The sequence below is a fragment of the Ranitomeya imitator genome, chromosome 6 (genome assembly GCF_032444005.1).
Source record: "Ranitomeya imitator isolate aRanImi1 chromosome 6, aRanImi1.pri, whole genome shotgun sequence".
NCBI classification, from domain to species: domain Eukaryota; kingdom Metazoa; phylum Chordata; class Amphibia; order Anura; family Dendrobatidae; genus Ranitomeya; species Ranitomeya imitator.
In genome coordinates, this window is record NC_091287.1 from 85,630,788 (window position 1) to 85,639,832 (window position 9,045).

General features: G+C 51.4%; 1 protein-coding gene across 8 annotated transcripts in view; it reads right to left on the reverse strand.

Annotated features, from left to right (window-relative positions):
- Positions 1-2,600, reverse strand: part of HYCC1 (hyccin PI4KA lipid kinase complex subunit 1) — a 132,717-nt gene extending 130,117 nt beyond the window's left edge. For 2 of the 8 annotated variants that reach the window (XM_069729840.1, XM_069729838.1), the window contains exon 1: positions 2,313-2,449. The gene's annotated coding sequence lies outside the window, so the exon portion shown is untranslated. Of the gene's footprint in view, positions 1-2,312 lie in introns of all 8 variants that reach the window. The other 6 variants (XM_069729841.1, XM_069729833.1, XM_069729837.1 and 3 more) reach the window with 6 other exon arrangements.
- Positions 2,601-9,045: the final 6,445 nt, after the last annotated feature.

Here is a 9,045-nt window from a genome sequence, read left to right on the forward strand (position 1 = left end):
TGGATCTAACTCACTTCTGACAGGTATAAAATGCTTTAAAAACCCATTACTGTGTAAACTTCAAATGTTTTTTTTTTTTACTTTAATTTAAAAAAAAAAAAAACAGTTATTAGCGCTGTTTCTTTGCAGCGTTGGGGTCCTGGGATAAATACGTGAGTTTTCCTCCCGAACTACGAGAACAAACTGATGAGGAATGTAGATTGTGAGCCCCAGTGGGGACAGCGATGATAATGTCTGTAAGGCGCTGTGGAATATGGTGGCGCTACATAAGAGAAGCATAATAAATTAACTTGTTTTCTTACTTGTTCCTTCAATGAAGAATCATAATGAATTCCATGCTGTCCACCAAAACCAACACAGGATTTTCCATTAGGAAACAATATCGCTAAATGCACAACTGTTACACAGGGATCGGGCGGTGGGAGAAAACGGATCCAAAGATCTGATCATAGCGAAACAAGTCGTATTCCAAGAGTGACAGATATAGACGGCACTCACATACATGTATATGTACAGCCCCCCAGGACACTGCTGTGGGAAGCTCAGGGGGCTGCAGGGCATCTCTCCCCGGAAGGGGGGCTGCAGGGCATCACTCCCCGGAAGGGGGGCTGCAGGGCATCACTCCCCGGAAGGGGGGCTGCAGGGCATCACTCCCCGGAAGGGGGGCTGCAGGGCATCTCTCCCCGGAAGGGGGGCTGCAGGGCATCACTCCCCGGAAGGGGGGCTGCAGGGCATCTCTTCCCGGAAGGGGGGCTGCAGGGCATCTCTTCCCTGATGGGGGGGGGGGGGGGGGGTGCAGGACATCACTCCCGGGGGGGGGCTGCAGGACATCACTCCCGGGGGAGGGGGGGCTGCAGGACATCACTCCCGGGGGGGGGGGGGGGGGTGCTGCAGGACATCACTCCCGGGGAGGGGGGGGGTTTGGGGCTGCAGGACATCACTCCCCGGTGTGGGGGAGCAGGGCATCACTCCCGGGGGGGGGGGGGGGGGGCTGCAGGACATCACTCCCGGGGGGGGGGCTGCAGGACATCACTCCCGGGGAGGGTGGGGGCTGCAGGACATCACTCCCCGGGGGTGGGGGCTGCAGGACATCACTCCCCGGGGGTGGGGGGGGCTGCAGGACATCACTCCCGGGGGTGGGGGGGGCTGCAGGACATCACTCCCGGGGGGGGGGGCTGCAGGACATCACTCCCGGGGGTGGGGGGGGCTGCAGGACATCACTCCCGGGGGGGGGGCTGCAGGACATCACTCCCGGGGGGGGGGGGGGGGGGGGGGGGGCTGCAGGACATCACTCCCGGGGGGGGCTGCAGGACATCACTCCCGGGGGGGGGGGGGGCTGCAGGACATCACTCCCGGGGGGGGGGGGGCTGCAGGACATCACTCCCGGGGGGGGGGGCTGCAGGACATCACTCCCGGGGGGGGGGGGGGCTGCAGGACATCACTCCCGGGGGGGGGGGGGGGGGCTGCAGGACATCACTCCCGGGGGGGTGGGGGCTGCAGGACATCACTCCCGGGGGGGTGGGGGCTGCAGGACATCACTCCCGGGGGGGGGGGGCTGCAGGACATCACTCCCGGGGGGGGGGGGGCTGCAGGACATCACTCCCGGGGGGCTGCAGGACATCACTCCCCGGGGGGGGGGGGGGGGCTGCAGGACATCACTCCCCGGGGGTGGGGGGGGCTGCAGGACATCACTCCCGGGAGTGGGGGGGGCTGCAGGACATCACTCCCGGGGGGGGGGGGGGGGCTGCAGGACATCACTCCCGGGGGGGGGGGGGCTGCAGGACATCACTCCCGGGGGGGTGGGGGCTGCAGGACATCACTCCCGGGGGGGTGGGGGCTGCAGGACATCACTCCCGGGGGGGTGGGGGCTGCAGGACATCACTCCCGGGGGGGTGGGGGCTGCAGGACATCACTCCCGGGGGGGGGGGGGGCTGCAGGACATCACTCCCGGGGGGGTGGGGGCTGCAGGACATCACTCCCGGGGGGGGGGCTGCAGGACATCACTCCCGGGGGGGGGGGGGGGGCTGCAGGACATCACTCCCGGGGGGGGGGGGGCTGCAGGACATCACTCCCGGGGGGCTGCAGGACATCACTCCCGGGGGGCTGCAGGACATCACTCCCGGGGGGGCTGCAGGACATCACTTCCCCAGCGCCTGCCACAGACATCACTGCATAACTTCCTCACTGATGCCAGACACTTGTCAGCTTCCCCGGTCAGAGCCCCCGGTGTCTGCACCCACGGGCTGTAGCACGGCTGGCGATGACACGGCTGGCGATGGTCGCCCATGAAGCCTGACGAGTGAAGTACTTACACGGCAGAGCGGAGCAGCTCCCTCACTGGACAGGCCGGTCCGGGTTTGCACAAGTAACTTTGCAGACATCTGAAGGGAAGTGTTCCCTCCCCAGTAAGTGCCTTCGCCCAAAGCAAGTATGAGAAGAAGAAAAGAAGAAACCATAGGCGGCGGGAGAGGAGGGGGATCCGCTGCCTGGAGGATGAGGATCGCACCGGGCGGCAGCACCAACACTCTGCTGCTGGCTGAGACTCTGCCTCCCGCACCCAGGCTGCTGCCGTCTCCCCTTCTGTGTCGGAGCTGTCAATCAAAGGCAGTCACGTGACTGTGAGTGCTTACCAAACCACGAGTCCCGACTAGCGTGTTGGGCAATGCGGTGACGTCACGTAGACACGCCCCCACGCTGTGGAGAAGCTCAGACACTCAGACAGTGCACTGACTGCTCAGACAGGCTCACTGCCCGGAGATTATCAGTGCGCCCGCCGCGGGTGTGTGCGGTGCTCCCAGTGTACCGGACACAACAGTGGTCACTGGGCTGATAAAAATGAACCGCGTGATTTCTAACAGTTTTACAGACCGTTGATATGGACGGTGCTGTGCGCACCCTTTCATTGCCTGCACGTATTCCTCATGCTGAATGTGGCGCACACCGCACAAATGTGTCACCAGACGAGTATTACACGCCCGGCCTGCTGCGCCGCTGTCCCGGGGTTACGTGTGGTGTTCAGGCTGCAGAGGAGCATGGCCGTGCTCCCAGATAATGAAGTATTCTCTCCATAGGGCTCATTCCCACTTGCGATGAAATCAGATGAATGCAATCCAATAAAAAAATCGGATTTAATTCGGATCAATGTTGTTCTATGATTGTGTCTTCATCTGCGTTTTTTTATTCGGATCGGATCATGATCGGAGCTACGATTGTAATCAGAATTCGGAGCGTATCCCACAATAGAAGCCTATGGGTGCGAGAAAAAAATCACACAGCACTCAGGCCAAGCGACATCGCGAGTGCTATGCAACGTTTACACACCGATCGCATTCATGTGCCGTGTACAGTAATAACCCAGCATGACAGCTTAGAATAGAAATACACAGAATACATACAGTATATATATGTCAGCGACACACATATATATATATATATCTATCTATATATATATATATATATACATATATGTATTTTCTATTACATAGAAGAAAAGCTGGTAATTCAGCACCCACAGTAGTGTAGAATCACTGCAGGAGCCGACAGGATAGAAGAGATGGATTACATACAGTAAAGACATATAGAATAGGTAGGTATATAGATGTCAGTGAGAAATACAATTAGCACAGTGTGTGTGCGCAAATTACTGGACATGTCTTTATTTAAAGGTTTTTTTCTGCAAAAAATGGGAGTGAGCTCCCGCTCAATTTTCAAAACCAGCAAAGGGAAAGTGTTATGACCTGGTGGTCAGGACAATAATGGACCTGGTGGTTAAGAGCACACGGAATGACCTGATACTTACTAATAATATAGGACGAGCTCTGAGACGTGGGAACTCTGCTGACCGCAATCCCTAATCCTATCACACACACTAGAAATAGCCGTGGAGCGCTCCTGACACTCCCTATGCGCCTCGTCACAGCCTAAGGAACTAGCTAGCCCTAAAGATAGAAAAATAAAGCCTACCTTGCCTCAGAGAAATTCCCCAAAGGAACAGGCAGCCCCCCACATATAATGACTGTGAGTAAAGATGAAAATTACAAACACAGAGATGAAATAGATTTAGCAAAGTGAGGCCCAACTTACTGAACAGACAGAGGATAGGAAAGGCAGCTTTGCGGTCAGCACAAACAATTACAAAAACACCACGCAGAGGGTGCAAAAAGACCCTCAGCACCGACTCACGGTGCGGAGGCGCTCCCTCTACGTCCCAGAGCTTCCAGCAAGCAAGACAACAATCAAAATAGCAAGCTGGACAGAAAAATAGCAAACCAAAGAAAAACAAGCAGAAACTTAGCTTCTGCTGGGAAGACAGGTCACAAGAACGATCCAGGAGTGAACTAGACCAATACTGGAACATTGACAGGTGGCATGGAGCAATGATCTAAGTGGGGTTAAATAAAGCAGCCAGCTAACGAATTAACCTCGTCACCTGTGGAAGGAAACTCAGAAGCAGCAGCTCCACTCACAGCCACCAGAGGAAGCCCATGGACAGAACCAGCCGAAGTACCATTCATGACCCCAGGAGGGAGCTTGACAACAGAATTCACAACAGTACCCCCCCCCCCCTTGAGGAGGGGTCACCGAACCCTCATCAGAGCCCCCAGGCCGACCAAGACGAGCCAAAGGAAAGGCACGAACCAGATCGGCAGCATGAACATCGGAGGCAAAGACCCAAGAATTATCTTCCTGACCATAACCCTTCCACTTGACCAGGTACTGGAGTTTCCGTCTCGAAATACAAGAACCCAAAATCTTCTCCACCACATACTCCAACTCCCCCTCAACCAACACCGGGGCAGGAGGATCAACGGATGGAACCACAGGCGCCACGTATCTCCGCAACAATGACCTATGGAATACATTATGGATGGCAAAAGAGGCTGGAAGGGTCAAACAAAACGACACAGGATTGAGAACCTCAGAAATCTTGTACGGACCAATGAAACGAGGCTTAAACTTAGGAGAGGAAATCTTCATAGGAACATAACGAGACGACAACCAAACCAAATCCCCAACATATTTAACATATTTATTAATGACCTTGTAGGGGGCATTCAGAGTAGAATTTCAATATTTGCAGATGACACTAAACTCTGCAGGGTAATCAATACAGAGGAGGACAATTTTATATTACAGGATGATTTATGTAAACTAGAAGCTTGGGCTGATAAATGGCAAATGAGCTTTAATGGGGATAAATGTAAGGTCATGCACTTGGGTAGAAGTAATAAGATGTATAATTATGTGCTTAATTCTAAAACTCTGGGCAAAACCGTCAATGAAAAAGACCTGGGTGTATGGGTGGATGACAAACTCATATTCAGTGGCCAGTGTCAGGCAGCTGCTACAAAGGCAAATAAAATAATGGGATGCATTAAAAGAGGCATAGATGCTCATGAGGAGAACATAATTTTACCTCTATACAAGTCACTAGTTCGACCACACTTAGAATACTGTGCACAGTTCTGGTCTCCGGTGTTTAAGAAAGACATAGCTGAACTGGAGCGGGTGCAGAGAAGAGCGACCAAGGTTATTAGAGGACTGGGGGGTCTGCAATACCAAGATAGGTTATTACACTTGGGGCTATTTAGTTTGGAAAAACGAAGACTAAGGGGTGATCTTATTTTAATGTATAAATATATGAGGGGACAGTACAAAGATCTTTCTGATGATCTTTTTAATCATAGACCTGAAACAGGGACAAGGGGGCATCCTCTGCGGTTGGAGGAAAAAAGGTTTAAGCATAATAACAGACGCGGATTCTTTACTGTAAGAGCAGTGAGACTATGGAACTCTCTGCCGTATGATGTTGTAATGAGTGATTCATTACTTAAATTTAAGAGGGGACTGGATACCTTTCTGGAAAAGTATAATGTTACAGGGTATATACACTAGATTCCTTGATAGGGCGTTGATCCAGGGAACTAGTCTGATTGCCGTATGTGGAGTCGGGAAGGAATTTTTTTCCCCAATGTGGAGCTTACTCTTTGCACATGGGGTTTTTTTGCCTTCCTCTGGATCAACATGTTAGGTTAGGCTATGGGTTGAACTAGATGGACATATAGTCTTCCTTCAACCTTAATAACTATGTAACTATGTAACTATGTAACACGAAGTCGGGGACCCACACAGCGCCGGCGGTTAGCGAAACGTTGAGCCTTCTCCTGGGACAATGTCAAATTGTCCACCACATGAGTCCAAATCTGCTGCAACCTATCCACCACAGTATCAACACCAGGGCAGTCCGAAGACTCAACCTGCCCTGAAGAGAAACGAGAATGGAACCCAGAATTGCAGAAAAATGGCGAAACCAAAGTAGCCGAGCTGGCCCGATTATTAAGGGCGGACTCAGCCAACGGCAAAAAGGACACCCAATCATCCTGATCAGCAGAAACAAAGCATCTCAGATATGTTTCCAAAGTCTGATTAGTTCGTTCGGTTTGGCCATTTGTCTGAGGATGGAAAGCCGAGGAAAAAGACAAATCAATGCCCATCCTAGCACAAAAGGCTCGCCAAAACCTCGAAACAAACTGGGAACCTCTGTCCGAAACAATGTTCTCCGGAATGCCATGTAAACGAACCACATGCTGGAAAAACAATGGCACCAAATCAGAGGAGGAAGGCAATTTAGACAAGGGTACCAAATGGACTATCTTAGAGAAGCGATCACAAACCACCCAAATGACCGAAATCTTTTGAGAGACAGGGAGATCCGAAATAAAATCCATGGAGATATGTGTCCAGGGCCTCTTCGGGACCGGCAAGGGCAAAAGCAACCCACTGGCACGAGAACAGCAGGGCTTAGCCCGAGCACAAGTCCCACAGGACTGCACAAAAGAACGCACATCCCGCGACAAAGACGGCCACCAAAAGGATCTAGCCACCAAATCTCTGGTACCAAAGATTCCAGGATGACCAGCCAACACCGAACAATGAACATCAGAGATAACTCTACTAGTCCATTTATCAGGGACAAACAGTTTCTCTGCTGGGCAACGGTCAGGTCTATCAGCCTGAAATTTTTGCAGCACCCGCCGCAAATCAGGGGAGATGGCAGACACAATTACTCCCTCTTTGAGGATACCCGCCGGCTCAGATACACCCGGAGAGTCGGGCACAAAACTCCTAGACAGAGCATCCGCCTTCACATTCTTAGAACCTGGAAGGTACGAAACCACAAAATCAAAACGGGAGAAAAATAGCGACCAACGAGCCTGTCTAGGATTCAACCGTTTGGCAGACTCGAGATAAGTCAAATTCTTGTGATCCGTCAAGACCACCACGCGATGCTTGGCTCCTTCAAGCCAATGACGCCACTCCTCGAATGCCCACTTCATGGCCAACAACTCTCGATTGCCAACATCATAATTGCGCTCAGCAGGCGAAAACTTTCTAGAAAAGAAGGCACATGGTTTCATCACCGAGCCATCAGAACTTCTTTACGACAAAACAGCCCCTGCTCCAATCTCAGAAGCATCAACCTCGACCTGAAACGGAAGCAAAACATCTGGCTGGCACAACACAGGGGCAGAAGAAAAACGATGCTTCAACTCCTGAAAAGCTTCCACAACCGCAGAAGACCAATTGATGACATCAGCACCCTTCTTGGTCAAATCAGTCAACGGTTTAGCAACACTAGAAAAATTACTGATGAAGCGATGATAAAAATTAGCAAAGCCCAGGAACTTTTGCAGACTCTTCACAGATGTCGGCTGAGTCCAATCATAAATGGCCTGGACTTTAACAGGGTCCATCTCGATAGTAGAAGGGGAAAAAATGAAACCCAAAAATGAAACCTTCTGAACTCCAAAGAGACACTTTGACCCCTTCACAAACAAAGAATTCGCACGAAGGACCTGGAACACCATTCTGACCTGCTTCACGTGAGACTCCCAATCATCCGAGAAGACCAAAATATCATCCAAATATACAATCAGGAATTTATCCAGGTACTCTCTGAAGATGTCATGCATAAAGGACTGAAATACTGATGGAGCATTGGAAAGCCCGAATGGCATAACCAGGTACTCAAAATGGCCCTCGGGCGTATTAAATGCTGTTTTCCATTCATCGCCCTGTTTAATACGCACAAGATTATACGCACCACGAAGATCTATCTTGGTGAACCAACTAGCCCCCTTAATCCGAGCAAATAAATCAGACAGCAGTGGCAAAGGGAACTGAAATTTGACTGTGATCTTATTAAGAAGGCGGTAATCAATACAAGGTCTCAAAGAACCATCCTTCTTGGCCACAAAAAAGAACCCTGCTCCCAATGGTGACGACGACGGGCGAATATGACCCTTCTCCAAGGATTCCTTTACATAACTTCGCATAGCGGCGTGCTCTGGCACAGATAAATTGAACAGTCGGCCCTTAGGAAACTTACTACCAGGAATCAAATCGATACCACAATCGCAATCCCTATGAGGAGGTAGGGCACTGGATTTGGGCTCATCAAATACATCCCGGTAATCCGACAAAAACTCCGGAACTTCAGAAGGGGTGGATGACGAAATAGACAAAAATGGAACATCACCATGTACTCCCTGACAACCCCAGCTGGACACAGACATAGATTTCCAATCCAATACTGGATTATGGACCTGTAGCCATGGCAACCCCAAAACTACCATATCATGCAGATTATGCAACACCAAAAAGCGAATATCCTCCTGATGTGCAGGAGCCATGCACATGGTCAATTCGGTCCAGTACTGAGGCTTATTCTTGGCCAAAGGCGTAGCATCAATTCCTCTCAATGGAATAGGATACTGCAAGGGCTCCAAGAAAAAACCACAGCGCCTGGCAAACTCCAAGTCCATCAAATTCAGGGCAGCACCTGAATCCACAAATGCCATAACAGAATAGGATGACAAAGAGCAGATCAGAGTAACGGACAAAAGAAATTTCGACTGTACCGTACCAATGGTGGCAGACCTAGCGAAACGCTTAGTGCGCTTAGGACAATCGGAGATAGCATGAGTGGAATCACCACAGTAAAAACACAGCCCATTCCGACGTCTGTGTTCTTGCCGTTCAGCT